We start from the raw sequence: 25,650 nt of genomic DNA, 5'->3' as shown, positions 1-25,650 counted from the left end.
AATTTCCTTTCTTTCTCTGTGAAACATCTTTGCCTTTGGGAGAAAAGATAGTTTATTAGCTTGTTTGCTGTCTCTCCATTCCTCCCTTTTCCTTCTCCCTACCTCTCTCTATGCATTCTGGGACTTTTCTCTTATTTATGTTTTGAATATTATTGTCTTATTTAGAACATTTTTCTTCACTATAACTTTCAATTTGAATGCTACCCATATTACAAAAAAAGTCATAGGATTAAACAACTCCCATTGGTGCTAATGTTTGCACAGGGAAGCATTTCTTAGATAATAACATGGGCCAAAATGAAAGAAAAATCCCAGCACTGTGTATCTTGATTAGAATTGAGAAAGAAAGTCTTATTTTGAGTTCTAATTCCTGATTCTGCTAGTAAGGGTTACTTGCCCTTGGGTGAGTCTCCTGATTGTTGGTTCACTTTTCTCAACATTCAAATGAGGGGCTATGGTTAATCTATCTTTAAGATCTTTACCTCTGAATTCATCAGACTATGAATTATTTGTTTTTTTCAACAGGTGAATTTCAGTTTGCTTTGCTAACAATGCATTATTTTGATTAGATGCTTTTTTATTCATTGTCTCATAAAATTATTTTTTGAGAAATTAGAATACAGGTTACAGTGACTGTGTAGTATAAGCATGTTAAGTTACAAAAGCCCAGCAGCCGTTTATAAGGAATGTTGCTTGCAGTCAGAATACAGGGGTGAACTATGTTTTGGGGTTGGGGGGTAGACTATATGTGGTGTGCACTGAGTTCTAGTCATCAGGGCTCTTGGGCCTCCTGATCTACATGGATGTCTGCTATGTGTAAAGCTTTATGGAAAATATCAAATTAGAAATTTAAAATAAACTCCAAATTATTAGTATACACTAGAGGCACAGGGCTAACGCTGAGGTCCAGTTCCTTCCCTCTTGCATGAATTTCCTTTCCAGTTTTATGCTAAATTCCTCTCAGCTGTGCTGTTCCCCTTCCTTGCTGTGCCTCATCTGTTCCTTTTTGGGTCACTTTTCTTTCCTGACCCATCTTGTTGACTATGTTCCTGCTTTTTAAAAAAAAATTTTTTTTATTTTCAATTATCTTTAGATACAGAAGACCAATTTAGTATATATTAAGTAAAGATTTCAACAGTTTGCACCCACACAGGACATAAAGTGTAAAATACTGTTTGAATACTAGTTATAGCATTAATTCACATTGGACAACACATTAAGGATAGAGATCCTACATGACGAGAAAGTGCACAGTGACTCCTGTTGTTGACTTAACAAATTGACACTCTTGTTTATGGTGTCAGTAATCACCCTAGGCTCTTGTCATGAGCTGCCAAGGCTATGGAAGCCTTTTGAGTTCACCCACTCCGATCTTATTCAGACAAGGTCATAGTCAAAGTGGAAGTTCTCTCCTCCCTTCAGAGAAAGGTACCTCCTTCTTTGATGGCCCATTCTTTCAATCTTTCCACTGGGATCTCACTCGCAGAGATCTTTCATTTAGGGTTTGTTTTTTTTTTTTTTTTTTTTTTTGCCAGGGTCTTGGCTTTCCATGCCTAAAATACTCTCATGGGCTCTTCAGCCAGATCCGAATGCCTTAAGGGCTGATTCTGAGGCCAGAGTGCTGTTTAGTACATCTGCCATTCTATGAGTCTGCTGTGTATCCTGCTTCCCATGATGGATTGTTCTCTCCCTTTTTAATTCTATCAGTTAGTATTAGCAGACTCTGGTCTTGTTTATGTAATCCCTTTGACTCTTAGACCTATTATGTCTCTGCTTTTTATCTTTTTTTTTTTGTTTGTTTAAGGATTTGTTTTATGTATTGGAAAGGCAGAGTGAGAAAGAAACAGAGGAAGATCTTCCATCTGATGATTCACTCCCTAAATGGTCACAATTAAGCCAGGAGATGGAAACTCCATCTGGGTCTCCCACGTGGGTGCCAGGAGGCCAAGTACTTGGGCCATCTTCCACTGCTTTCCCAGGCACATTAGCAGTGAGCTGGGTCAGAAGCAGAGCAGCCTAAACTCAAACTAGCACTGTGATATGGGATGCTGGCATGCAGGCAGTGGCTCAACTCGCTGCACCACAACACCAGCCCCATGCTTTTAACCTTCTTGCTGGTCTATTTGCACTTCTCCCTATTTTGATATCTTTCTATGAAGGAACATATATCCCTTCATTTTATTTTTTTAGTTCAGACTTCCTTGACCATTTAACCTTGCAAATAAGCTTTCTTTTCTTTTAATTACTTTTAATTCCTCTTCTGTTTTCTTTGACATGCACTATATAAACTCATTCATTCAAACCTTTGATTATTATTATGCTTTACCTATCCATTCTTTCAATCACAAGTATTTATTGTGCCTCTGCTATGTGCCCATGGGCTTCTCTCTCTCTCCATAAAGATGAAATATTAGGAATTAAACAGGTAGTTTAGAAGGGAAGAAGAAAAGGTTTCTATTATGTCCCTTTGTGGGATCATGAAAACTTTCATTCACTCACTTATCCAATGTTTTAAAAAATGCCATTACTAATATTACTATACTTGAACATGATTGCAAAGCAAGACTCTTGCATGCATCTACATGTAACAAGAATCATGGTCATATCTATGAGCATGTCTATGTACTTACATAAGAATACTTCAAAATGTTCATGGAAAAAGGAAGCACAAGTTTACTTTGTTAAAACATTTTAGAAATCAATTTATATGGAAGATCTTAAAGTTCATGAAAAATGTATACTACAAAAAACTATGCATGAATTTCAAACTGCATGAGTTTTTTTGACAAAAAGTAAAATTACTTTTTATTTTCATTTTTCCATGAACTTTGAAATATGTTCTCTCTGGGAATAAAATCTGTGTATTTTGTTTAATCCTACAAATGAACTTGTTAAAAGCCTTGGGTAGTTTTCCATGTTAAGTCGAATAAATATCACACAGTATCCACCAATATATTTTTCAGAGTTGAAGGTTAAAACTAATTAAAGTACACGATAAAGTTAATTTGACCAATCTTTAGTGAAGTACATTCACATGATTGTACTTAAGAGTGATTAGGCAAAAACTTGAAGTCACTCATAAATGAAAACAATTAGCATTTTTCCTTCTTTCGGCCAAATCTGTCAATAAATTCTTGGTGTTTCAACTTGACTAGAAACAAACAGCTTTATCTTCAATATGGTAACAAACTAATTAGAGTAAGATATTAACATGGTTATAAAGGGAAGGGGAAGGTAACAGGGATCTTGGAATGTAAGACACACACAAGACAGTTTCATCAACCATCAAGTAAAGATATGACCTGGAGCTAAGGCTTGTCATGCAATGGCAGTGTAGATGTGACTAGTCCGTAGGGATTTATCCCCTAATTTTCCTAAAAGCCATGGCAGTTGGGATATAATTCTTAGGAAGTACCATAGTCATACCTCTAGGCAGCTGGAGAGCATCGAGTTCAAGGGCAATCACACAGCTTGAAAACGGTCCAGTGAAAGAAATGCTATGCCCTGGAGGTTAATATGATGCTTAACTTAAAGTAAATTATGATCCTAGGTCTTTGACTTCAGATATATTCAATCAGTGAGGGGAGTAGTATGCACAACAGTAGGGCTAGAAATAGATTTCAAGAACGGATAAAGTAGGGATTATTATTCCGTGAGGCTTCAGGGGAAACAAAAGCTCTCAACCTAATGTCATCTTCAGTGACCCCTCTTATTTAGGCTACATTGTGTAAAACACTGTATTATCTGAGAAATGGATCTGAAAGCTTAAGAAAAAAACGCCCGAGTTGTCTCTCCATAAGTTCAGATACATTTGAGTCATTAAAATCAAGGGGAAGATTTAAAGACTAAGGTGAGGCTTATATTTTGATGATCAGAAAATGCCCTTCTAAAATTGTTATCTCTCTAAAGAAATACAATTTGTACTAATTCAGTATTGGATCTCTCTTCTGAGATGAAAAACACGATTATTTCATTCTTTGTCCCACTGGTGTGATATCTGTAAATTACCTAACATTTGACAGTAAATCACTTCTTCACTTAGAAACTAATCTTGCTGCTTTCTCCCCCCTTTTTCTCCTTCAGAAAAACACAAACCATGGAGCCATCCATATAATCTTAGAGTGGGGAAGGTTTTTCACTGAATGTTACCACAGGCACAAACCGCAAGGAATGGTGATGAGCAATCTGAAAATGAACAAAGCAAATACAAACAGGAGTCGAGGCAGAAAAGAAACCACCTTAAGCAAAACTGCAAGATACATAGAATTTAAAATAGATCACACTCAACAAAATAATTGAGAAATTGTCTTTTAAAAGAATGATTTTGGCCATGATTACGTCTAGGAGTAGAAGGAGATTGAAACTATGGGGAAAAGAGGAAAGAAGGTACTATCCGTGGGGAAGGAAAGATCCCAAGGGGAGTCAGGATACTGGAAATACACAGGCCTGTGCCATGGTGTGGTTGTTGCTGGGGCGAGTTCTTTTTGAATTTCTCTTCATCACTCATTCAGGAACAGAATCACTCATTGAGTTGTGATAAATGGGTCACATATGGTTGTGGGGAGAAAACCCTGGGATAGATTATCATAATGTAGTGTCTGGATCAGAAAATAATTCCAACAGACTTCAGTTCAATTTCCTAGACCCGCATTTTTATCCCTCCAGAGAGAAGTGATTTCCTGGTCCAGATCTGCCCAAAAGTCAACCAAGCCACACCCTGGTGGCGGATGCTTAGACAGTGGTATCTTGTTTCTCATTTTTGCTAAATGTGAGGCCCTCCGATTCTTCCTACAACAGAGAGAAGATAGAACTTACTCAGTGTCCGCTGAGATCATGGCTCTATCCAGATGAATGTTAAAGTCATTTGCCACTGGACCCACGTTATCCTTTATTAGCATGCCACTTATCATGTGGCCAACTGATAGGCAATCTTCCACAGCAATGGAGCCCTGGGCAACCATTCTGTTCCATCTCTTCATTTAGTTGTGAAGACTGGAACTACTTCTGAACTTCTATCTGTCTAACTAAGCCCATTTCCTGAGTCATTTAACAACATATAACAAGTGCCCTCTGAATGCAAATCATTGCAGTAGGCACAGAGAGACATTAAAAGCAGCTGTAGGACAGATAAAACAGAGAGGCATAACAGAAACTTCATAGGGAAAAAAAAAGCGAAGAACATGTGAAATAGAGCCTGTGAATCTGTTCAATAAATATTCAGTCCATCATGGTACAGATACTGTTAACAACCGTGGATACAGAGGTAGCCAAAATAGAGTGTGGCTCTAACACACACATAGGGGTAGGAGTACTCTCCAGCAGCAAACACTAAGGTTCAGAAGAATTATCAGCCAATGTTATTTGCATTAGAAGAAATAACAATTACATATACAAATATCTTCTGCAGAAGGCCTTGACCTTAGGTAAAGCCATTCTTAATCAACACTGAAATATAAGGCTTGGCTTCTGATAGAAATGAGCCTTTACCAATAAACATACTAAAACCATCATGGAATTATTAATTCTTTTGGTGGGCACATCCTTATTTTTTGTGGGAATGACTAAAGTCTTCTGCCCACAAGGAATATTTAATCTAGTTGAAGAGGCACAACTGGATGCTGTCATTGTTACCAGCAACAAAACCTTTGTTAATGATTTTTCTTTGCTATATTTTATGATGGCATGATTTAATATTAGAGACATTAAATATGGCTATTTCCCGGTAATTTGTTATTTTCTAGTGGTTTGTAAATTGATTTTAAAATCATTTATGCTAGCAATTTTCTTGCTATGGTGAAAGGCCTATTTACAGCATGTACCTTTCAGAAGTTGTCACTTTTTTATTTAATCATATGGTCTGGCTGGAAAATGTGGGCCTTAGAAATGGAACTGAGTTCTAGTATCTGACTAACACATTTTTCAGTAGAGTTGAAAATAGCAATGTCCCCGAAATGGAGGATGACTTTCCCATATATAATTGTCATTGGACACTCTTACTACATTATTTTTCCCTCTGTATAATATTATGAAATGCTGTCCTGGTATTCCACCAAAGTTAGTTTCGGTTGCTATGTGGTGAAAGCATTATTGTTAATTTTCCAAGCAATGAATGGTCTTTCAATGGATTTTGGTTCCTAATCTATGGTAATGAGCTCCTCAAATTTGCAAAAAGTGTTTACTTTCTTAAAAATCTCATACAAAATGAACCCATCCATGGTTTAGGATATAAACATCTATTTTTTTGAACAAATCATGTACACCTACGGCAACAGAGATTGCTTTGGCACCCATATGCTATATAGTCCTAGGTTAACTGTTCTGAGACATACTTGGAAGTTTTCAATACTGTTTTGTTATGGCCGGTGCCATGGCTCACTAGGCTAATACTGTTTTATTACATTTATCTTCATAAATTGGAATATTTCTTATTCTGTGTTGACATTCAGAAATGCAACCTAGTGTTACATTTAATTCTTACTATGTTAAATGTCACTAATGAGATTAATACTACATTACCGTGGTTAATAGTTTTAGTTCCTTACATGGACACAAATAGATAAAATACTTGTATGTGGAATACTGAATGGCTTTAGAAAATAGCAATTTATTTTGTAAAATATTGGAATATATACTATAATTTGTCCTTCATTTATTTAGCGAATACTTCTTTTCCCCCACTTAGACCAACAGTCAGTACTGTTGCACTTGGCAGGATTTTTGTAAGAAATCCTATGGAATAAAATGCTCTGCCAACTGGAGACTGCTAAATAATGGGAATTATTGTACAGTTGAAACGTTTATTATAGAAATTCTGATACATGCTATCAAAAGAGGTATGTAATTCTGGTAACCAATAAAACCATGGTTAAAATCTTAATTGCTGGGGTTGGCATTGTGGTGCCCTGGAATACCAGAATTCTGTATTTGAGCGCCGGTTGGAGTTCCAGCTCCACAGCTTCTGAACCAGCTCCCTGGCAGGTAATGCTCTTGGGAAGGCAGTGGAACATGGCCCAAGTACTTGGGTGTCTGCCACCCTTGTAGGATACGCAGATGGAGTTCCAGACTCTTAGCTTTGGTCTAACACAGTCCTGGCAGTTGTGGCCATTTGGAGAGTGAACCACCAGATGGAAGATCTCTCTTTTTCTCTTTCATTATTCTGCTTTTCGGACAAATAAATATTTAAAAACTACTCATTGTTTTGTTTTCCGGATATGAAAACTTGGTAAATGCCTCAACCTGTTTGAGACCCAGTTTTCTTATTCTGCAACGATTGTCTCAGAGAGTTGGATATAAATGAGATCCCATTTGTGAAAATGCTTTCCAAACCCTAAGTAGGTTATAAAGCTTTACTATTGTTATAAATCATAGTTCCTGCCTGAAAGAAGTGGAACAAATAACAGAAGACAAGAAAAGTCCTTTAAATGACATTGAAACCCTTCTCTGCAAAGTAGTTAGTTATAAAGGATATTTTACATAACCAAAGTTAGTGTACACATTGAACATAATGTTAAGGACAGATCTGGATACAGATTCCTCCTTGAGGGCAAGGTCAATACCTCTTCTCCTGTGATGTATTTGTGATATAAATAGGAAAGTGCAAAGAGAACTGGAGTTGATCAGTTCTCAGAAAGATAGACTGAACATGAGGTGTTGCAAAAGGACGCTGTCAATAGCAAACATTCAGAAATATTCTAATTAGATTATCATTCAATAATATTTTTATTATATGAACTTAAATTAGGCGCTGGAATCCCAGCAACCCAGAAAGCAGGGAAGTTCTAAGAGCTCTGATCTTGTCAGGGAATGACAACGGCTGGTTTTCTGGGCTACGTTAGTAGCTGGATATGAAAGCATTTATTTCATTCATTCTTTTTTTTTACTTTATGCTTCATAACACAGAACACTGCTTATTCTTTCCAGGAAGTTTTTATAATTGGATTTTTAAGTATCCACTCTGCAAAAAAGAAAAAAGAAAATGCTCAGGAGAAAATGTTTGTTTCTCACTTCAAAAATGGATATCCAACGTTCAAAAGCACAATTCATGATGTAATAATGTCAGTAATAGCGCCTAGACCTCATTTTATGTCACTGCATAGATACGAAACGATGCCACTTTGAAATTTTTTCCACCAGCCCACTGCTTCTCAGGGCAGGGGCACATTTCTCCTGGGGTGCTTTGCAAGCCTACACAAAAGTCCAATTAAAGTCAGTGGGAGCTAGGCACCCAGAGGGAAAGTGAGGCAGAAACTTGGGGAAAACATCCATTATCAATGAGATTTACACAAGGTCACAGAGTGGTTCGGTTTCTAAAAGCATGCCAATGTGGGGACAACTTGGCTGGAAACCTTCTTGCCTGCCTGTCTCCAGGGGCTCTGCAGGGACAGGGCCTTGTGGAATAGATGTGCTAGAAAGATCACCTCGTTTCATTTTTCCCCTGTGTTCCACTTGGGTTCAACATTACAGGATTCACTGGGGGCTGCCAAAAATGACAGCCCTTGAATGAGCTGATACCAGATCTACACAGAGTTGAGGTAATTGGATCTGTTGGGTTAACTAAACAGCTGGCCTCAATGAAGCCCTGAGGACTTCAATCAGATTCCATTTTAATTCTCTGGATAATTAGTCTATGTTGGTTGTAGAACAGCATTATTCATCTATTTGTCTATATTCTGTAACGCTCCTATGTAGCAAAAATATATACAAATCATGTCACTGACATGGTCCTCAACTAGCATGGCCCTAGATATATGTATTGGTGAATGACTGGATCATACCATAGAGCAAAAAGCCAAATGAAGGTTTACATCATTAGCAATTAGCAGTGACCAAATCCACAAAAACTAACACAAAATTCTTTTCTGCAGACATTTTTGAAAACCTGCATCAAAATTTTGACCAGTACTCTATAGAAGTACCCACTTATGCAAATATAAATCATTTAAATATATGGAACTATATAATGTTTATAAGCAAGATTTAGAATACATCATGTGTATGATATATTTCCATGCAACAGAATCATTTAATGAAAGGGTTCAAGAAGTCTATTGATACTTTCTTTGCTTCTTACCATATATTTATTAAGCTTGAATATAACATTCACATTAACATCAAACACACGTAAAATATGAAATTGCTGGAGAGGAATGATGACATATTTTAGCACTTTGATGATGGTGCCAACATTTCATTTAGGATATTTATATGTGTCATCTAAAAAGGACAATAAATTTCAGTGAAGGCTCAATATTTTACAAGACTTTTCATCAACCCACTCCACAGGGTAGACGAAAACCACAGAGGGAAAGAAGAAATACTGCTGAATAATCAATCTTTGAAAGCATTCAATGTTATTAAAAAAGCTACATTTAAAATACCCATAAGTCTGAAAAATGAATGTGTCGGAAGTGGTGTGATGCATATGTGGATATGTGAGTCATATAGAACATTTGCTTTCCATTCTATTTTGTTAGTGTTGAGATTATTAGGTAAACAAAAATATAAAAGTGCACAATGGGATATTAGTGATGCTAATACATTGCTCCACACCAGCACCAATCTGAAAAATAGATAGGTCTGTGTGTAGAACTTTCGGTGGTTTCCAGCTGTTGCTCTTGTTTGCTAGCAGACTTCACGGCTCAGATGACAAAACAAGGCAAATTCTTCAGTGTTCAAGGCGGGTGTGTTGGGTTAAACAAATTAATTACTCATGTGCTTCTGAAGATTGGAATAATGTTTGCTTCGATTTTACCCATTGTAACCTTGACCTCACTTTCTATGTTTAATATTTAACCATGATAGATAGGTATTGACATTAATCTGTGAAACACTACCATGCTAGTGCTATGCTGAATAAGCAATGGCAATGGAAAGAAAAAGGAGGGTGGTTACATGCAGCTTTTTTTCCCAGTGGCTGGAGTTGTATAGCTCCCTGCTGGAACTAGGATTTTAAATGGAATGGACAGAGGTCTGTGGCTGTAAATCTCCTAACCTTTGGAAGGAATCATTTACTCAAGAAAAGACCAGCAATACTGTTATTTTGGTTTTATTTTCTGGTGCTTAAAATTGTATTAAACTGAGAGCCCAGCATTGTGGCACAGTGAGTTGAGCTACCACCTGCAAAGCAGGCATCCCATATCAGAACACTCATTTATGTCCTAGCTGCTTCTCTTCTGATCCAGTTTCCTGCTGATGTAACAGGGGAAAGCAGCAGAGGATAGACCAAGTAAGGGTCCACCCTTAGGGGAGACCCAGATGGAGTTCCTGGCTCCTGGTTTTGGCCTGACCCAGTTCCAAACACTGTGGCCATTTGAAAAATGAACCAGAGGATGGAATATTTCTTTTTCTCTGTAACTCTGCCTTTCAAATAAACAAATCTTTTTTTAAGTATTATATTGAAAGAAGGCATGTTTTTATGATCTCACATTTAAAAAAGACCTCCTGATTCCACCTCGTCCAGAGTCATTCTTTTCACTTTCATTTACTCTGTGAATAAAGTCAGAAAAATTGATAGAATTTACTATCTTTAACTGTCAAAAACCAATGGTTGAAAATGTTATACTGTTATAGTTTAATGATCTGTGATTACTTTAAAACTTACTGTATATGGGTGAAATGGTTATTTTTTCATTCAATTATTTATAGCCATTGTCTATATTCCCACTAAACTGGGGCCTTTTTGCTTTTGACTTGTTAAATTCTTATTCAGTGAATTATTAAGCCTTTTTACTGTACTGTAAATTTAAAATAGGTTAACTCAAAAATTAAAAAATAGAGAAGGAAGGAAATTAAGAAGGAGGGAATATAATTGTGTTCTTAGAATTGTATCTACAAAGCACATTGAGTTTGTTAAAAACTAATTAAAAATTAAAATTAGAAAAATTTTAAAAACCTATCAAGGTGTATGCTTTACATGCACAATTTTTGTCAATTACTTCTCAACGAAGCTAAAAAGAAAAATAGAAAAAGAATTTCTTCCCCTATATCAAAGCATTAAAGTAGTGGTAGGGTCTCTTTCTCCAGACTTTCAGCAACAATGCCAAGGTCTCTGTGCTGGCTGACATTTGAACTTCTCCAGTATGGATGAAGCAACAAAGGAAAAACATTATATAAAATTTTATTTCAGGAAAGTGGGCCTTAAAATTCTCTTAGCAGAATATCACTAAAGAGGAATGTGGCAAAATATCTTCCTATATGTTTTTTTCCTTTTCCTTTTTTAAAATTTTATTTACTTGAAAGGCAGAGTTGCAGAGAAACTCTGGGGTTTACTCCCCAGATGGCCACTATGGTTGGAGCTTGGTGGATCTGAAGCCAGAAACCAAGACCTTCCTCTGGGGCTCCCATGTGTGTGCAGGGGTTCAAGGACTTGGGCCACCCTCCACAATGGGCCACAGCAGAGAGCTGGACTGGAAGTGGAACAGCCAGGATATGAACTGTCACCCATATGGAATGCTGCCACTGCAAGCAGAGGCCTACCCCACCAGGACACAGTGCTGTCCCTTTCCTTTTTCTTAAAACATGTTTTGTTTTATTTTAAAGTCAGAGAGATTGGTTGGTTGGTTGGTTTTTCACCTATTGACTCACTCCCCAGATGGTTGCAATGGCCAGGGCTGGGCTGGGCTAGGCTGAAGCCAGGTACTTGGAACTCCACCCAGGTCTTCCATGTGTGGCCGGGGCCCAAGTACTTTGGTCATCCTCCTCTGCCTTCCCAAGGACTTTAACAGGTAGCTGTACTGGAAGAATAGCTGATATGTGAACCAACATTCAGATATGGTATGCCAGTGTCACAGGCAGCGGCTTAGTCCCCTGCACCACAACACCACCCTCATGTTTTTAAGAACTCTCTCTCTCCCCCTCTCTCCCTACCCCTGCACCTCTACCCACACGTACTTACCATAAAGTTCTCTTACTGATGGGTATGACTTTGAAGAATTTCTATAACTTCAATACTTCTAATGGTCTTTTATTACCATACAATTCCCAGACAAATATGGAGAACCTGCTAAATGACTTGACTTGCAGAGAGAAGAGTGTAGGCCGGGTCAACACGTAATTTACAAATGGGCCCTATCCTCCGCCGGCACTGCGGCACACTAGGCTAATCCTCCGCCTTGTGGTGCCGGCACACTGGGTTCTAGTCCCGGTCGGGCTGCCGGATTCTGTCCCGGTTGCCCCTCTTCCAGGCCAGCTCTCTGCTGTGGCCCGGGAGTGCAGTGGAGGATGGCCCAAGTGCCTGGGTCCTGCACCCCATGGGAGACCAGGATAAGTACCTGGCTCCTGCCATCGGATCAGCGCAGTGCGCCAGCCACAGCGTGCTGGCCGCGGCGGCCATTGGAGGGTGAACCAACGACAAAGGAAGACCTTTCTCTCTGTCTCTCTCTCCCTCACTGTCCACGCTGCCTGTCAAAAAAAAATAAATAAATAAATAAAATAAAAAATAAATAAAAACAAATGGGCCCTATCCTCAAAATCTTGGAAGAAATAATTTATCACTAACCTGAGAATCGTACTGTAGCATTGTAACTTTCCTGACGGGCAGTAAATTACTCCGCCCATGGGACCATTTTAGGCTCCACATGAAATTTAACTCTTGAGAAAACAAGCTTGAAAATTAATGAAGCCAGTAGTTACTTGTTAGGTGGAGCATCCAACTGTATCCCCATATTTAGTGCAAATTCTCCTTTTTGCAAGTTAGTTTACTACAATACCTATCCTAGCTTAGGTCACACCTCCAGAGTATATGCCCAGGTTATGGAGCTCCTGACTCTTGGCCTTGGCCTGGCCCATGCTTGGTCTTTGTGGCCATCTGGGGAGTGAACCAGTGGAAGGAAGATCTGCCTTCCAGCCTCTCTCTGCAACTCTTTCAAGTAAATAAATGTTTTTTAAAAATGCTGAGAGAACATTCTAATTCTAAGGTTATTTGTCAGACTTTATGACCTGACCTTGGCTTTACTGCAGCCACGTTATTTCTCCTCCATCATTTAATCCAATATAATTTAAGATCTCAATTTTAATGCAGTATTTCCTGGTTTGTCTTTACTGTCTCCAGTGTCAGGAGTGTTTGTTTCTATAGAACATTATCTTCCAGTGTCGGCTTCTTGATACTTCATTTGAACTTTGGGGTAGGCATTCCCCTAGGTCTTCAATTTCAAACTCTCAGCAAAAACCACACTGGAACAAATCTCTTCAAACTAGGTCATGGAACTCTTGATGGTTATCAGTCTTGCCAGACTATTGATAGGGATAAACACACTTCAAGCTCTTAAATCAACTTAAGAAATTCGAAGAATGTATTTCTCAAATCTGACTTAGTAAAAATTCACCATAGATGCATTCCTTTTTCACCTCTACAGTGATTAAATCAAGTTAATCTACTTACCCACATCCAAAATAGGTACTGACATCGCTAGAGAAAGTGTGGCCTTGGGTTAATGCTTTTATCAGAAATGGACAGCAATGAAATCTTGTCTGTAGAGAGATTTACAGTAGAGTTTCTTTAAGTAGATGATTGCCTGGCAATAGCTAAAAAACGAAAAATTTTCAAGAAAAAATTTGAGAATAATACTTCTCAAATCCATTGTTTATTTTAAGTCTGGCTAACCCCTATGTTTTGGCTGGACAAAGATTATTATCCTAAACACAGCTCAAGCTCAGTAGAGGTTTAGATTTATCCAGCAACAAGAAGCATGGGAGGAACTTGGTATTTGGACATAATACTTGCACTCTTTCAATGACATACTCATCACTTCTTATTTAATTCCACTTTTAGAAATATATGTGAAAAAGGAAGAAACTGGCTTCCAAGTTAGGGAGATGGAGATAGAAAACTCCTGAAACTCATCAATATTTAGCAAACAGTTTTTGGCACTATCACGTTTTAAAATATGATTTAAGTATGATTCAGATCTAGTTACCCATTAGCCTTGATTGTTCCTCAAGGGCAGATACCACTTCTTATTCATTTCTTAGTCATCTCTGGCTCAGAGAGTAGAGCAAAGTGCAGGAGCAACAGTGAATGCTTGTTGAATAAGATTACGTGGACCTTGAGCCTGGATGAATTATCTTCTTTCTGTAGTTTGTCTGCATAATGGAGCCACAGAGTTGGAATTTATAAGGGCCAATTTTCCTTTACATAGTTCTGCAAGTCCCTGACATACGGTGTTGTTGATCTGTAGGCGGATGTACATGCATTGTGTAAAACAGTTGAAGAACTACAATGGGACATGTTAGATTGTTGAGGAATAGCTGTCAATTTATGTATCCTCAAACAATGCTTGTCCCCTGATTTTTTTTGTTTGTTTAACCTGAATGATGTTCTTAGTAGTTCACTTCACAGATCTCAGGTAGCTCTACGGTGCGTAGTTTCACATTGTCAAGGCATTTTGCAAAGACTTACCTAGTTACATTATTTAATAGGCAAAGCTTCAAATATGTGAGGACAGAATCCCACAGTGGAAAAAAGCACAGCTTAATTTGGTAATAAGGAGAATATTGGCAAACACAGCAAAAAAATCTAGTTAATCACAAATTTTAACCACAATTTAGTTGACATGTGCCTGCTGTGCTAATTGCTTCATTACTTAATTATGCAAAAAAAATAGCATCCACAGCAAATATAGCCCATGAAGCATTATTAAAATACAAAGAAACATGCGCTAGACTCTTTAGCACAAGCATAAATATTTCATAACAAGGAGGAGCACTTATTATACAACAGTAATGAGAATGAGAATTTTGCTGCTACTTGAGTTCTCTTTCAAGTAAACCTCTGTGATACTGTTATGCACCATGGCCTCTGTCGTTTGTTTTTACAATCCTATATCTTGCAATGACACTCACCCCACAAATAAGTTTTCTTTAAAATTTTTAGGGCATTGGGATAGATCCCTTTTCTAAAACATAACTGCTTATCACTATGTGTTTGTTAAATAATAAATGAATAAGCAAGTGAATAAATGAATGCAAAGATAAACTCATGAATTAGAAGCTGAGGAATTAGGAGACTGATGAACCACTGTATTCAGATCCAAGGCTATAGCTTCTGGACAGAAGGTCATGGCTGTGTTTAAAATGCTTAGCAATAGTGAACACGTCTCAGGAATCGATTTTCCATAAACATGTCTAGTCCTGTACAAATGAATATTATCATTTGAAGTCTTCCTATTCCATTGCTTAAATGTTTTTGAAATTCTTTAAGAATTGTCCTTGCAGAGTTTAACACTCATCCAAGAAATTCAGTTTTATTATTTCTCTACTTTCATTTTTCAAACTAAAAAAATACCATTTTGTCCCTGCAGCTAACCTTACCATATGTTCTTAAATTTGGATAGCTTAAAAATTTAAAGGCATACTTTGAAGTTCAAATACTTGAAATAATTGAAGACATTCCAAAGAAAGCATTTGTCTGATTAAAACCTGAAGAATTCATAAGTATCATAAAAGATGCATGCATCCCAAAATAAATATTTGTGTTCCAAGATCTCTGTTCTAAAGGAGGTACCAGTTTCTGGAATGCATGATCTCTGTTGCATTTTCAATCTTTCACATTTTAACAATCTTACTCTTTCAGTATTTTGAAATGCTTTTGATGTTCTCCCATTTTACTGACTCTCAGGAGAAACTGATGAAGATATGGTATTTCTTTGCACACAGTCTTAATATGATATACCAACATAATTGATAAGTAGGAGTGGCACTCACGGTCTGTGTGCTTAGAGCTCCAAACTTGTGTCAGGTGAAGGTTATGTGGATCACTATCCTAGCCATCTGAATGTTCAATTTTGTTATTTCCTTCATTCCTTTGTCACTTCAATCAGCATTTGGATATCAATACATTAACAGATGCTGGGTAAAGCTCAGGTCCCACCCTAGACACTAAGGCTACAGGTGTGTGAAAGATAAGAATGTCATGGTTATTTTCAGAAGGTTAAAAAAAAAGGAAAGTAAACATAAGAGGAGTCTACAAGCAGGAGAATTTAACCTGGTTCAAGGCATGGAAAGGTCTTGCCAAGGAAATAATCTCAAGTAGATTTTGAGGACTGTTAGCAATCCTCTGAGCAAAGAGGAGGTAGGGACAGCCCGAGGTGACTGAGACACCAGGAAGAGGTGTGATGAGGCAGGGCTGCAGCAATTCGAAGATGACAGACACCTGGTCAGCAATGCAGGGAAGCAGCCTGTGGTATGGAGGGTTGTGGGGCGGCGCAGAGTCATGGGAATCCCATCATGACTTTAGACTTTACTAGAAGGCCAGTGGAAGCCATCACAGGGTTTTAGGTAGGGAGGAAATGTGATCAGTTTAAGTTTGAAATTTCACTTTGGCTACAAAGTGGAGAGTAGAAAAGAAATGGGCAAGAGGAAATGTCAGGAGTCTCTCAGGATTTCCTGCAAATGTCAGGTAAGACACGACGGTGGCAGTAGGTATACCAAGAATTGATAGCTCTGAAAGTGAACCACAGTACATTTAACAGACTGTGGAATGGAGAGGGAAGGCACGAGTACCACATCCAGGGTTCCGTACTGGGTACAGGGTCTACGGTGGGATGAATTCCTGTGCCTGGGAACCTACTGAGTGGAGGAGTTAGTTCAGTGTTGGTTTTATTTGGCTGAAATGTATTTGAGACATACATGCAGAAATGACAAGTAAGTAGGTAATAGTCCCTGGAGTGGTCAAATAGTACTATCCAATCCTAATGCAAAATTTTTATGTATTTACCGCAACTTTTTTAGTCTAAATGTATAAGATTTTGAATTAAGGCATTATGATAAGGACCATTGTATTTGTGGCTTGTTGAATATCCTTGTGCCACCAAGGCTCAAAGAGTTGAAGTATTCTTTGGAGTATTAACCTAGAATTTATAGCTCCAAATACTATCCAGTATTTATAGCTCCAAACACTATCAGTTAGATTGACATCCCACTGTCTAAAATGAGAAGAATCTATAAATTCCTACCATATCATGGAGATATTGTACAGTACTTAAAAATTTTGACATTATCTTCTTGATCATATTTTTTATGTACTCAACAAAATTAGCTTTTCTTATACTGAAAAATACTTGCCAAATGCTCAGATTTGAAATCTTTGTTTACCTACCTATCCGATTTTAAATTTGATGCATTCTCTAAACAAGATAAGATTCTGGTTCCATGTCAGGTTTGTACTTACTTAACAGAGATGCAAAAGTGGCTGTATTGTAAGAGGTCATGTATACTGCTAAGCTTTTCCATTTATTATACTTGCATTCCATGTGATGAATTCAAAGAGGGAAGCGTTTGCAAATATGGGCTATGATAGCGAGTTTTCTGCATTTCACTTTTGGGTCTACAGTTTGCAAGTAACTTTGACAATTACTTTTAAACTATTTTCAAATTCTGATTTCTTCATCTGCAAAGAAGGAAGCACTTGTGGGTTTTTCAGAAGAATTAAATGAGCTCATTTTGATAAATATGTTCTCAAATTTAGCTTTCATTACTACCAGGATGAGTCAACATGGTTGTACTTTATTTTCATAAGAAATAACCTTTTTCTTCCAAATGTTTATTGCTTCTTCCTAAGTTCAAGCCCTTACACACACTTTTCCTCTGCCTGTATATATGTTGTAGAGTCAAGTTGTGCCTTGATATTTTCAGCCCATGCTTAAAATGTTATCTTCTCTGCATTGAAAAGTAACTTCTCCAAATGGACCAATCTGTTTGGATCTACTTGCCAAATTTCCTAACAGAACCAGTAGCCCTGTTCTCTGTTAACAATCCTAATGATATAGCAATTAAATGAAAGGCAGATATTATTAGCCCTATATCCTCTTGATTCATGCTTTCTGTGAGAAAGGAAAAAATATTTCTTTAATACTTGAAATAGTGATAATTCAAGGTTTGAAATGTGCAATTTACAATGGATAATTAAGCATATAACTTTGCTGTTACCTGTGGAATTATTTCTCTCAGAACGTAACAGAATAAGAATTGCTGCAAGTCTTTCTTTATGCCAGCATTGGAGAACCACTTTAAGTCTGTGAGAGAAAGTCCTGGCCAGTCATGAAAAAATCTTGTCACTTTACAAAGAGATTCTCAGTATTCAATGAGGCAGATGTTGGCCTGTCTAACATGGAGTTGTCCTAAGCTCAAAGGCTACCTGTAAAAGTAGCAAAGCAAGATTTGAACTCCAGCTTTTCACTGTGTAATCTGGAACAAGCTACCTCATTTCTCCATTTCCGATTCCTCAGCTGTGAAATGGGAAACACAGTCGTAGGAAATTGCAAGCATTCCATGGATTAATCTACATATCATATTTATTATTTGCAGGTCAGTGAATACATCATGACTAATATTACAGTAGACTCCATTCATTGGCAGTTTTGCTTTCCATGGTCTCAGTTACCTGTGGTCAACAGCACTATGAAAATACTAGTATTTGCCTTGACTGTTTCAAGACAGAGTATACTTACATGCTTTATTTGTAAATTGGTATGATCATTCTATTTTGAGTTATGTTAATATGTTACTGTGACTAATCTACAAATTAAGTTTATTATAATTATATATGTATTAGAAGAAAACAAAGTATGTGTATATCTGTATATATGTATATATACATATATGTACGTACATACATACAAATATATGTATATGTATATGTATATGTATATATAGGTCAGCAGATATGGTTCAGTTTTAGCATCTGTGTGGGATCTTGGAAATTATCCCCCATGGATAAGGGAGAATGACTACATTTAGTAAAATGAAATGACTAAGACAATGTAGGAAATTTTAGCCACGTATACCTTCTTTTCCTATCTTTTTGTGAAAAGGAAAAGCACTACCTATCAGTAGCAAGAGATGTGCTCGGAATGTTCTCTCTCACTTGTCAAAGACCTACAGAGGCCATATTCTTATTCCAGAATCTGTTGGTTGTGTACTTCACCTCACTAAAGGAAGTAGTAACTATAATTTACAGGATGTTGTCTCTGGCTTTAGAAAATCATTTCCTTTAACTATTTTCAATTTCTTAGATGCAAGGTGTACACAAATCTAAGACAGGATTATTTATTTTCTGGAAATATGCCCTTGTTCCCTACTGTTCAGCATGTGTGTATAAATACTGCTTAAATTACAGTCTAATGATAGCAAATTGCAGAATTATGAGATATTATGCACCAACTTTTTTTTAGACATAGGAAATTAGGATACTTTAATAGCAGATGCTGCATTATGAATAAAATTTACTGGAATTGTTCTTCTCTAAACATATAGAAACAATGTTATGTCCCAGGCAGGTTATAAAAATATACAGAAATCCATTTATTCTTCAGGGAAATTGAGGTCTTCGAGTAATGACAAGAAGCTGAAATCGAGTCGGGAGCCCTGACATCACGAATTGGGATGGTACCCTAATGATTTCATTTTGTGAGGCTACAGCATGTTGAATACATGAATACAAAGAACATGTTGCTTGCCACATAGGGTAGCTATAATTCTAATCTTTCTCTGTTATTCCTTCATAGAAAATTTTTAAAATGGAGTTTGTACTTTGTATAATGAAGACCTTATAATCCATTTTCTAGGCTAAATGGAGAAAAGTGAACTATTTGTACTTGATTCTCTTATGAGATGACAAAATAAATTATAGATATATAAAATTACTTCCTCACATTTTCTATTTCTAGATATAAAAGCCAATATATGCAATTGAATACGCAATCCAAACAATGGCTATTTCTTTTCTGTATTACATAGAATCCTAACTCCATGAAACAGTTAAGTGTGCTGTTTTAGAAAGCACTGCATCAAGTAAAACATGCAATTTTACTTTTGGCCAGAGGGAAACGCTAATGTTGATTTCTCTGTGTATCCTCCTAAAAAGTGAAAAAAAATTCATATAAACCTTCTGCTTTTAATGTGCTTTTGCACATTTGCATTATTTCAAGGCTTTGTAATGTGTTCCTATAATTTTATACACTAGTTTTGATTTTAAAATCACTAGGCCTAAAATTGGAATTCTACAACTATCTGTTGCTTAGCTATTTCACACACAACGTTCTTGATTAGTTCTGGATAAATACAACAGAATCTCAGAAAAATAATTGAATGGATATTGTCTCTTTTTTTAATAGTGATTTTTTAAAAAGATTTATTTATTTATTTGAAAGTCAGAGATACAGAGAGAAGGAGAGGCGGAAAGAAAGAGGGAAGGGAGGAAGAGAGGTTTTCCATTCACTGGTTCACTTCCCAAACAGCTGCATGGCTGGAGCTGCACTGATCTGAAGCCCGGAGCAAGGAGCTTCCTCTGGGTCTTCCCACACGGGCGGAGGGGCCCAAGGACTTGGGCCATCTTCCACTGCTTTCCCAGGCCACAGCAGAGAGCTGGAAGGGAAGTGGAGCAGCCAGGACTCAAACTGACGCCCATATGGAATGCTAGCACTGCAGGCGGTGGCTTTACCCACTGCGCCACAGTGCCAGCCCCTGGATATTGACTCATTACATAAAGATTGTCAGAAAATTATTTATACTTTCAGGAGCAACGTTTCATGTTCTCCCACATTTGGTTTAGTGCCACCCAAATGAAAAAAGATCAAAATATTACCTTGAAAAACTTTTCAAACATTACTGAAGATAATAGGTGTTCATTTCCTTTGCTACCAACAGCTTTCGAAGCAGTTGCTAGAAATACATTTAATCTCTTTCACACTGCAGCTCCTTACGGCTGCTGTGATCACTAAACCAAAGATTTTCTAATTTACAGATTGAGTTAGCAGATGCAGTTAGCACTACTCTCAAAACATTTAACAGGCACATATACCTAATTTCAATTTCTTCCTAAAAGTTTATTGTAGTCTGCTCCTGGCAAGAATAATTTTCATATTAACACAACAACAAATAAAAATGCAAAACTTTAACTTAGATATTTTAAAACTCATTTGAGGCTGATATGGTGGCACAGCAGGTTAAGCCACCACCTACAGTGCCAGCATCCTATGGGAACATGGGTTCAAGTCCTGACTGCTCTGCTTCTGGTCTAGCTCCCTGCTCATGCTCCTGAGAAAGCAGCAGGTGGTGGGTGGCCCACGTGCTTGAGTCCCTGCTACCCACATGGGAGACCCAGATGGAGTTCTGGGCTCTTCACTTCGGCCTGGCCTCTCTCTCTTTCTCTGTAGCTCTGCCTTTCAAATAAATTAATTAATCTTAAAAGAAAAAAAAAAACTCATGTGGTTTATCCGTTTATCCCAGAAAACCATATTGTGAGGGGCTGGTATTTGTGCTGTAGCTGGTTAAGCTACCGCTTTCAGCACAGGCATCCCTTAGGGCACCAGTTTGAGTCCCAGCTGTTCCACTTCTGATCCAGCTTCCTGCTAAAGCACCTGGGAAAGCAGTGGAAAATGGTCCAAGTCCCTGGTCCCCTGACACCTAGCTGGGAGACCCTGAAGAAACTCCTAACTTCAGCCTGGCCCAACTCTGGTCTTGAGGCCATTTGGGGAGTGAACCAGAGAATGGAGGATCGATCTCTCTCTCTCTCTCTCTCTCTCTCTCTCTCTCTCTCTCACCTTCTCTCTAACTCTGACTTTAAAATAAATAAATAAACCTTAAACCAGAAAACTATATTGTGGAAAGTATATGAATCAATAGCTTTAAAACAAAATACCTCCATTCTCTCATTTTTTCAGCAGTTTGGGAATTTCCTAATAGTCAATGAAACCAATTTTATCTGTAATATGAATAGCTTTATTTACTGTGTTTTCCTAATAGGTCCTAGATTAAAATATTAGTAACAAGTTATTATGAAATTAAAAGATCTGAGCTTTCTGCTATAAGTTTCTCTATCATTCATGCTTAAAAATGAACATTGTTGTAACATGGCAGGATATTTCTATAACTAAAGCAATGGAAATTTATATCTAAAATTTGGGAAGTTTTGGGGAGAAAAGGAGGATTTTTGCAGAAAATTCAAGCAAGTTTGACTTTCAAACCAATGTCTATATACTATAATTTCATCTCAAATTTCCTTTTAAGGATATTACAGCATATTTTTAGACAATTTATTTATTTATTTGAAAGATAGAGTTGCTCAGAGAGAGAGAAAGAGAGAGGGAAAGAGAAAACGAGGTCTTTCATCTGTGGTTCACTCCCCAAACTGCTAATGTACCTGGAAAAGCAGTGGAAAATGGTCCAAGTGGAAAATGGTTTGGCCGAAACAGCTGGAGCTAGGCAGATCCGAAACCAGGAGCTAGGAGCTTACTCTGGGTCTTCCCATGCAGGTGCTCAAGGACTTAGGCCAACTTCTACTGTTTTCTCAGGCCATTGCAGAGAGCTGGATTGGAAGTGGAGCAGCCGGGTCACGAATCAGTGCCCATACAGGATGCTGGCACTGAAGGCGGCAGCTTTACCTGCTACGCCACAGCGCTGGCCCCATGGATACTACAGCATCTTGGTCAGTGGCAGAGTGTTGGTGAATTTATACTGGCCAAAGAGCAACTGCCCGAGTTTCCTGGGGTCAGTACTGCTTGGGTTCACCATATCATTACTAATGGGAGTTGCTAATTAACATACCTCAGCATGGTTCAGTACTGAGCACTGCGAGACAACTAGTTTACTGTCTTTCGAGAACTTATCCCTTAATGAGAGAAATGCCCAGACTCTATGTTCAATTTTTTTTTATCTTCCTTAAATGTCAGCACTGGGGTCTTTCTTTCCTTTGGAATACTTGGTCTTATGTCTTTTATTACGGTGTCTATGCTGATGACTTGGTTGAATCATGTCTTTACATATTCATTTATGCATTTCCGCTCAGTAATTTGAATTATAGGGTCCAGAAATTTTTTAAAATTGATTTTCTTAAATTTTGTACATAGTTGGAGTTCATTAAGTATTTTTTAAAGTTTTTAATTATATAAGGTGAACCAGTTTGATTTATTTCATATTCACAGGTTTAGGAGCATAGAACACTTCCCACTCTATCCTCCCTCCTGCCCACGAGCTCACCCTCCCTCCCTCCTCCTCACCTTCTCTTTTTTTCTTTAAATTTTACAGTGACATACTTTTACAATCATAAGCTTAAACCTCACTAGAATTCAATAAATAGTAAGAAGGAAAAAAAAAAAAAAAACACTGTTCCTCAACAGTAGAGACAAGTGCTGTAAACAGTAATCAAACCTCAAAATGTCAATTTCACCCATATAAAGTACATTTTTTGTATTCTGTTACCAAAGATCAGGGAAAACATTTGTCTTGTAGGGACTGGCTTATTTCAAGAAGCATAATGGTTTTCAGTTGCACCCAATTTGTTGCAAAAGACAAATATATAACCTCAGTCTCAAATTCTACCCTGAAACCCAGATTCATAGCCTACTGCCTATTTACCATCTTCATTTACTGATAGAACAACATCTCAAACTTTATATGTTCTAAAGAAAACTCTTAATTTCCACCTGTTTGTTCCAAAACACTCCACCATTCTAGCTGTCCACATTAGGTGCATTGGTGGTTCAGTGGTAGAATTCTCACTTCCCACATTAAAAACTTGAGAATCACCTCCCCTCACTCTCTCACACATAGCACATTCTACCTAACAGGTGCCAAATACTTCCAGAATGCAATCAGCTGTAGCTACCAAGCACACCCAGACTCTCAGTGGCTGTAGCTCTCACAGTACCCTGCTGCAATATCTTCCTACCTGAGTTGCATCTTCCACCTGAGCCCCTGACACTTTGTTCTTTGTCAACAGGCAGAATGATTTGGCTGAAATATGTCTGATTAGATATTTGAGTGAGGCGGAAATTAAACTTCTTCACAGAGATGAAAAGATCATTTGCTTTCTATCTTTGTGCCCATTCTCCTTGCTTGCTTGCCCAGCCCAATCGTCTTAGGCTTCTTTCTGATACTCACATAGGCTGCACAGTTGCCTCTCTTAGGACCCTGGACTTGTTTCTTCTGCTATGAAAAATTTCTACCAATTTGCTCATGTTTCCTTTCAGTTGCTTTAAGCCTTTCCCGAAATGATAACATATCAGAGAGTTCTTCCATGAGACCCGGCATCACTCATGTGTTTCTCTGCCCATTCTTCTAATAGCATCTACCATATTAGACATCATTATTTATTATCTTCACTTCCTGACCAGAACGTAAGCCCCTGAGTTCTGTGACTTCGTTTTAGCAAATGCTTTCATCGGCACATATAAGGGCAATGCCTGGAACAAAGCAGTAACTCAATAAAAATTTATTGGATTAATACTGAAAAGCTGCATGACAGGATGGTGTGGAGAATGAGGTAAATATGGACTTAATTATGGAAGTTTCCTGGTGTGCTCTTCCCTTATGTGGAGGCTGGAATGGGGCATTTGGGCTTCAAGAATATGCTCCTTCTATAACTTGTAGAAGTGATCTACACGAAAGGGAAGAATTTCTCTACTTAGGGACATGGTTTGTCCTTATTTCATTAATGTATTCTTATTTATGACAGATATGTGCCAAGAGAAAGAGCATTCCCAGTCCATTCAGTAATATTGAATCTCCTCTCAAATCCTGACTTACTCACATGGGGGAATAATCATTGAAACATTAGGATTACCTCAGAGAGATTTCCAGGTAGGACAGTGACAGCAGATTGGCAGCATTGTACCTAACTTTGCATCTGTGTCTGTTAATGCATATGTTCTTTTGATCCCTGGACTACAGACTGTCTACACTGATTTGCCCACTCAGTGTTTGAAACAGCAATTCTGAGTACCAGTGCTTTGCCCCATAGTGCTTGGGAAACAGCATTGGTGTGTTGGTTTGTTTGATTTTCACACCTTTAAGTTTTCTGTGCATTGTTTGCAACTCACAAGAGAAGACTGAATAAAAACCTCTTGTCTGTGTTATTTTAGGTCTTTGCTCATTTCTTTCTGCATTGATGGATTATAATCATATTTGGCACCTTTCCATATGTTTGTACACTACTTGTCATTGGTGCTTCTTAGGCTTATAACTTGCTGCTATATTCATTCAGAGCCAAAGATTCTCGGAACCAGTACATGCATTTCTTTATATCAAACTTCCTGGCTTATGAGAGATTTTTGTCTTTAATTCCTCAAATCACTATTTATTGTAGATTATTTGATGTTTGATCTTTGAATTCCTTAAGGTTTCCCAAGAAAAAGTGATGGCAATAGTAATTACTTTGTATCAGCAAATAGATGGGTTTCCTCATATATTTATAAGAAGTGTATACATTGTTTCATTATGATATGTAAACCTTTAAAATGCATCTGAATTTATATATTCTGTGGTTACATAATTCATTTGTGTGATATGTAATTCATTATGCATGTTATGTACAATTCTATAAGCATGAAGAACTTCATTAGGCTATTTGGGCCATTTCTTTAAGTGTAATATAAAGCAAAACACATCATTTTAATTCAATACAAGGGGCAAGCTCATCGAGAAGTTATAAATTTGCTACAAGGACATGGACAAATGAATTAAATAAAAAAAACCAATTCTTTTAGAACTGAAAAACTATAGTGTACAGTGTTTAATAAGAACTTTCTTTTCAAATAGACATTTATTAGAGAAATTGATGTCAATACACAATTTGATACCATGAAATATAACATTTTAAGAATCATGGTAATCATTTAAGTAAACTAGTCTATTAAAATGAATAAACATTTAACATCT

At 37.4% G+C, this 25,650-nt stretch overlaps 1 protein-coding gene across 1 annotated transcript in view; it reads right to left on the bottom strand.

Annotated features, from left to right (window-relative positions):
* Positions 1-25,650, bottom strand: part of KCND2 (potassium voltage-gated channel subfamily D member 2) — a 525,177-nt gene that overhangs the window by 98,301 nt on the left and 401,226 nt on the right.

The sequence above is a fragment of the Oryctolagus cuniculus genome, chromosome 3 (genome assembly GCF_964237555.1).
Source record: "Oryctolagus cuniculus chromosome 3, mOryCun1.1, whole genome shotgun sequence".
NCBI classification, from domain to species: domain Eukaryota; kingdom Metazoa; phylum Chordata; class Mammalia; order Lagomorpha; family Leporidae; genus Oryctolagus; species Oryctolagus cuniculus.
Note: the sequence above shows the minus strand (reverse complement) of the source record. Positions and strands in the feature narration are given on the sequence as shown.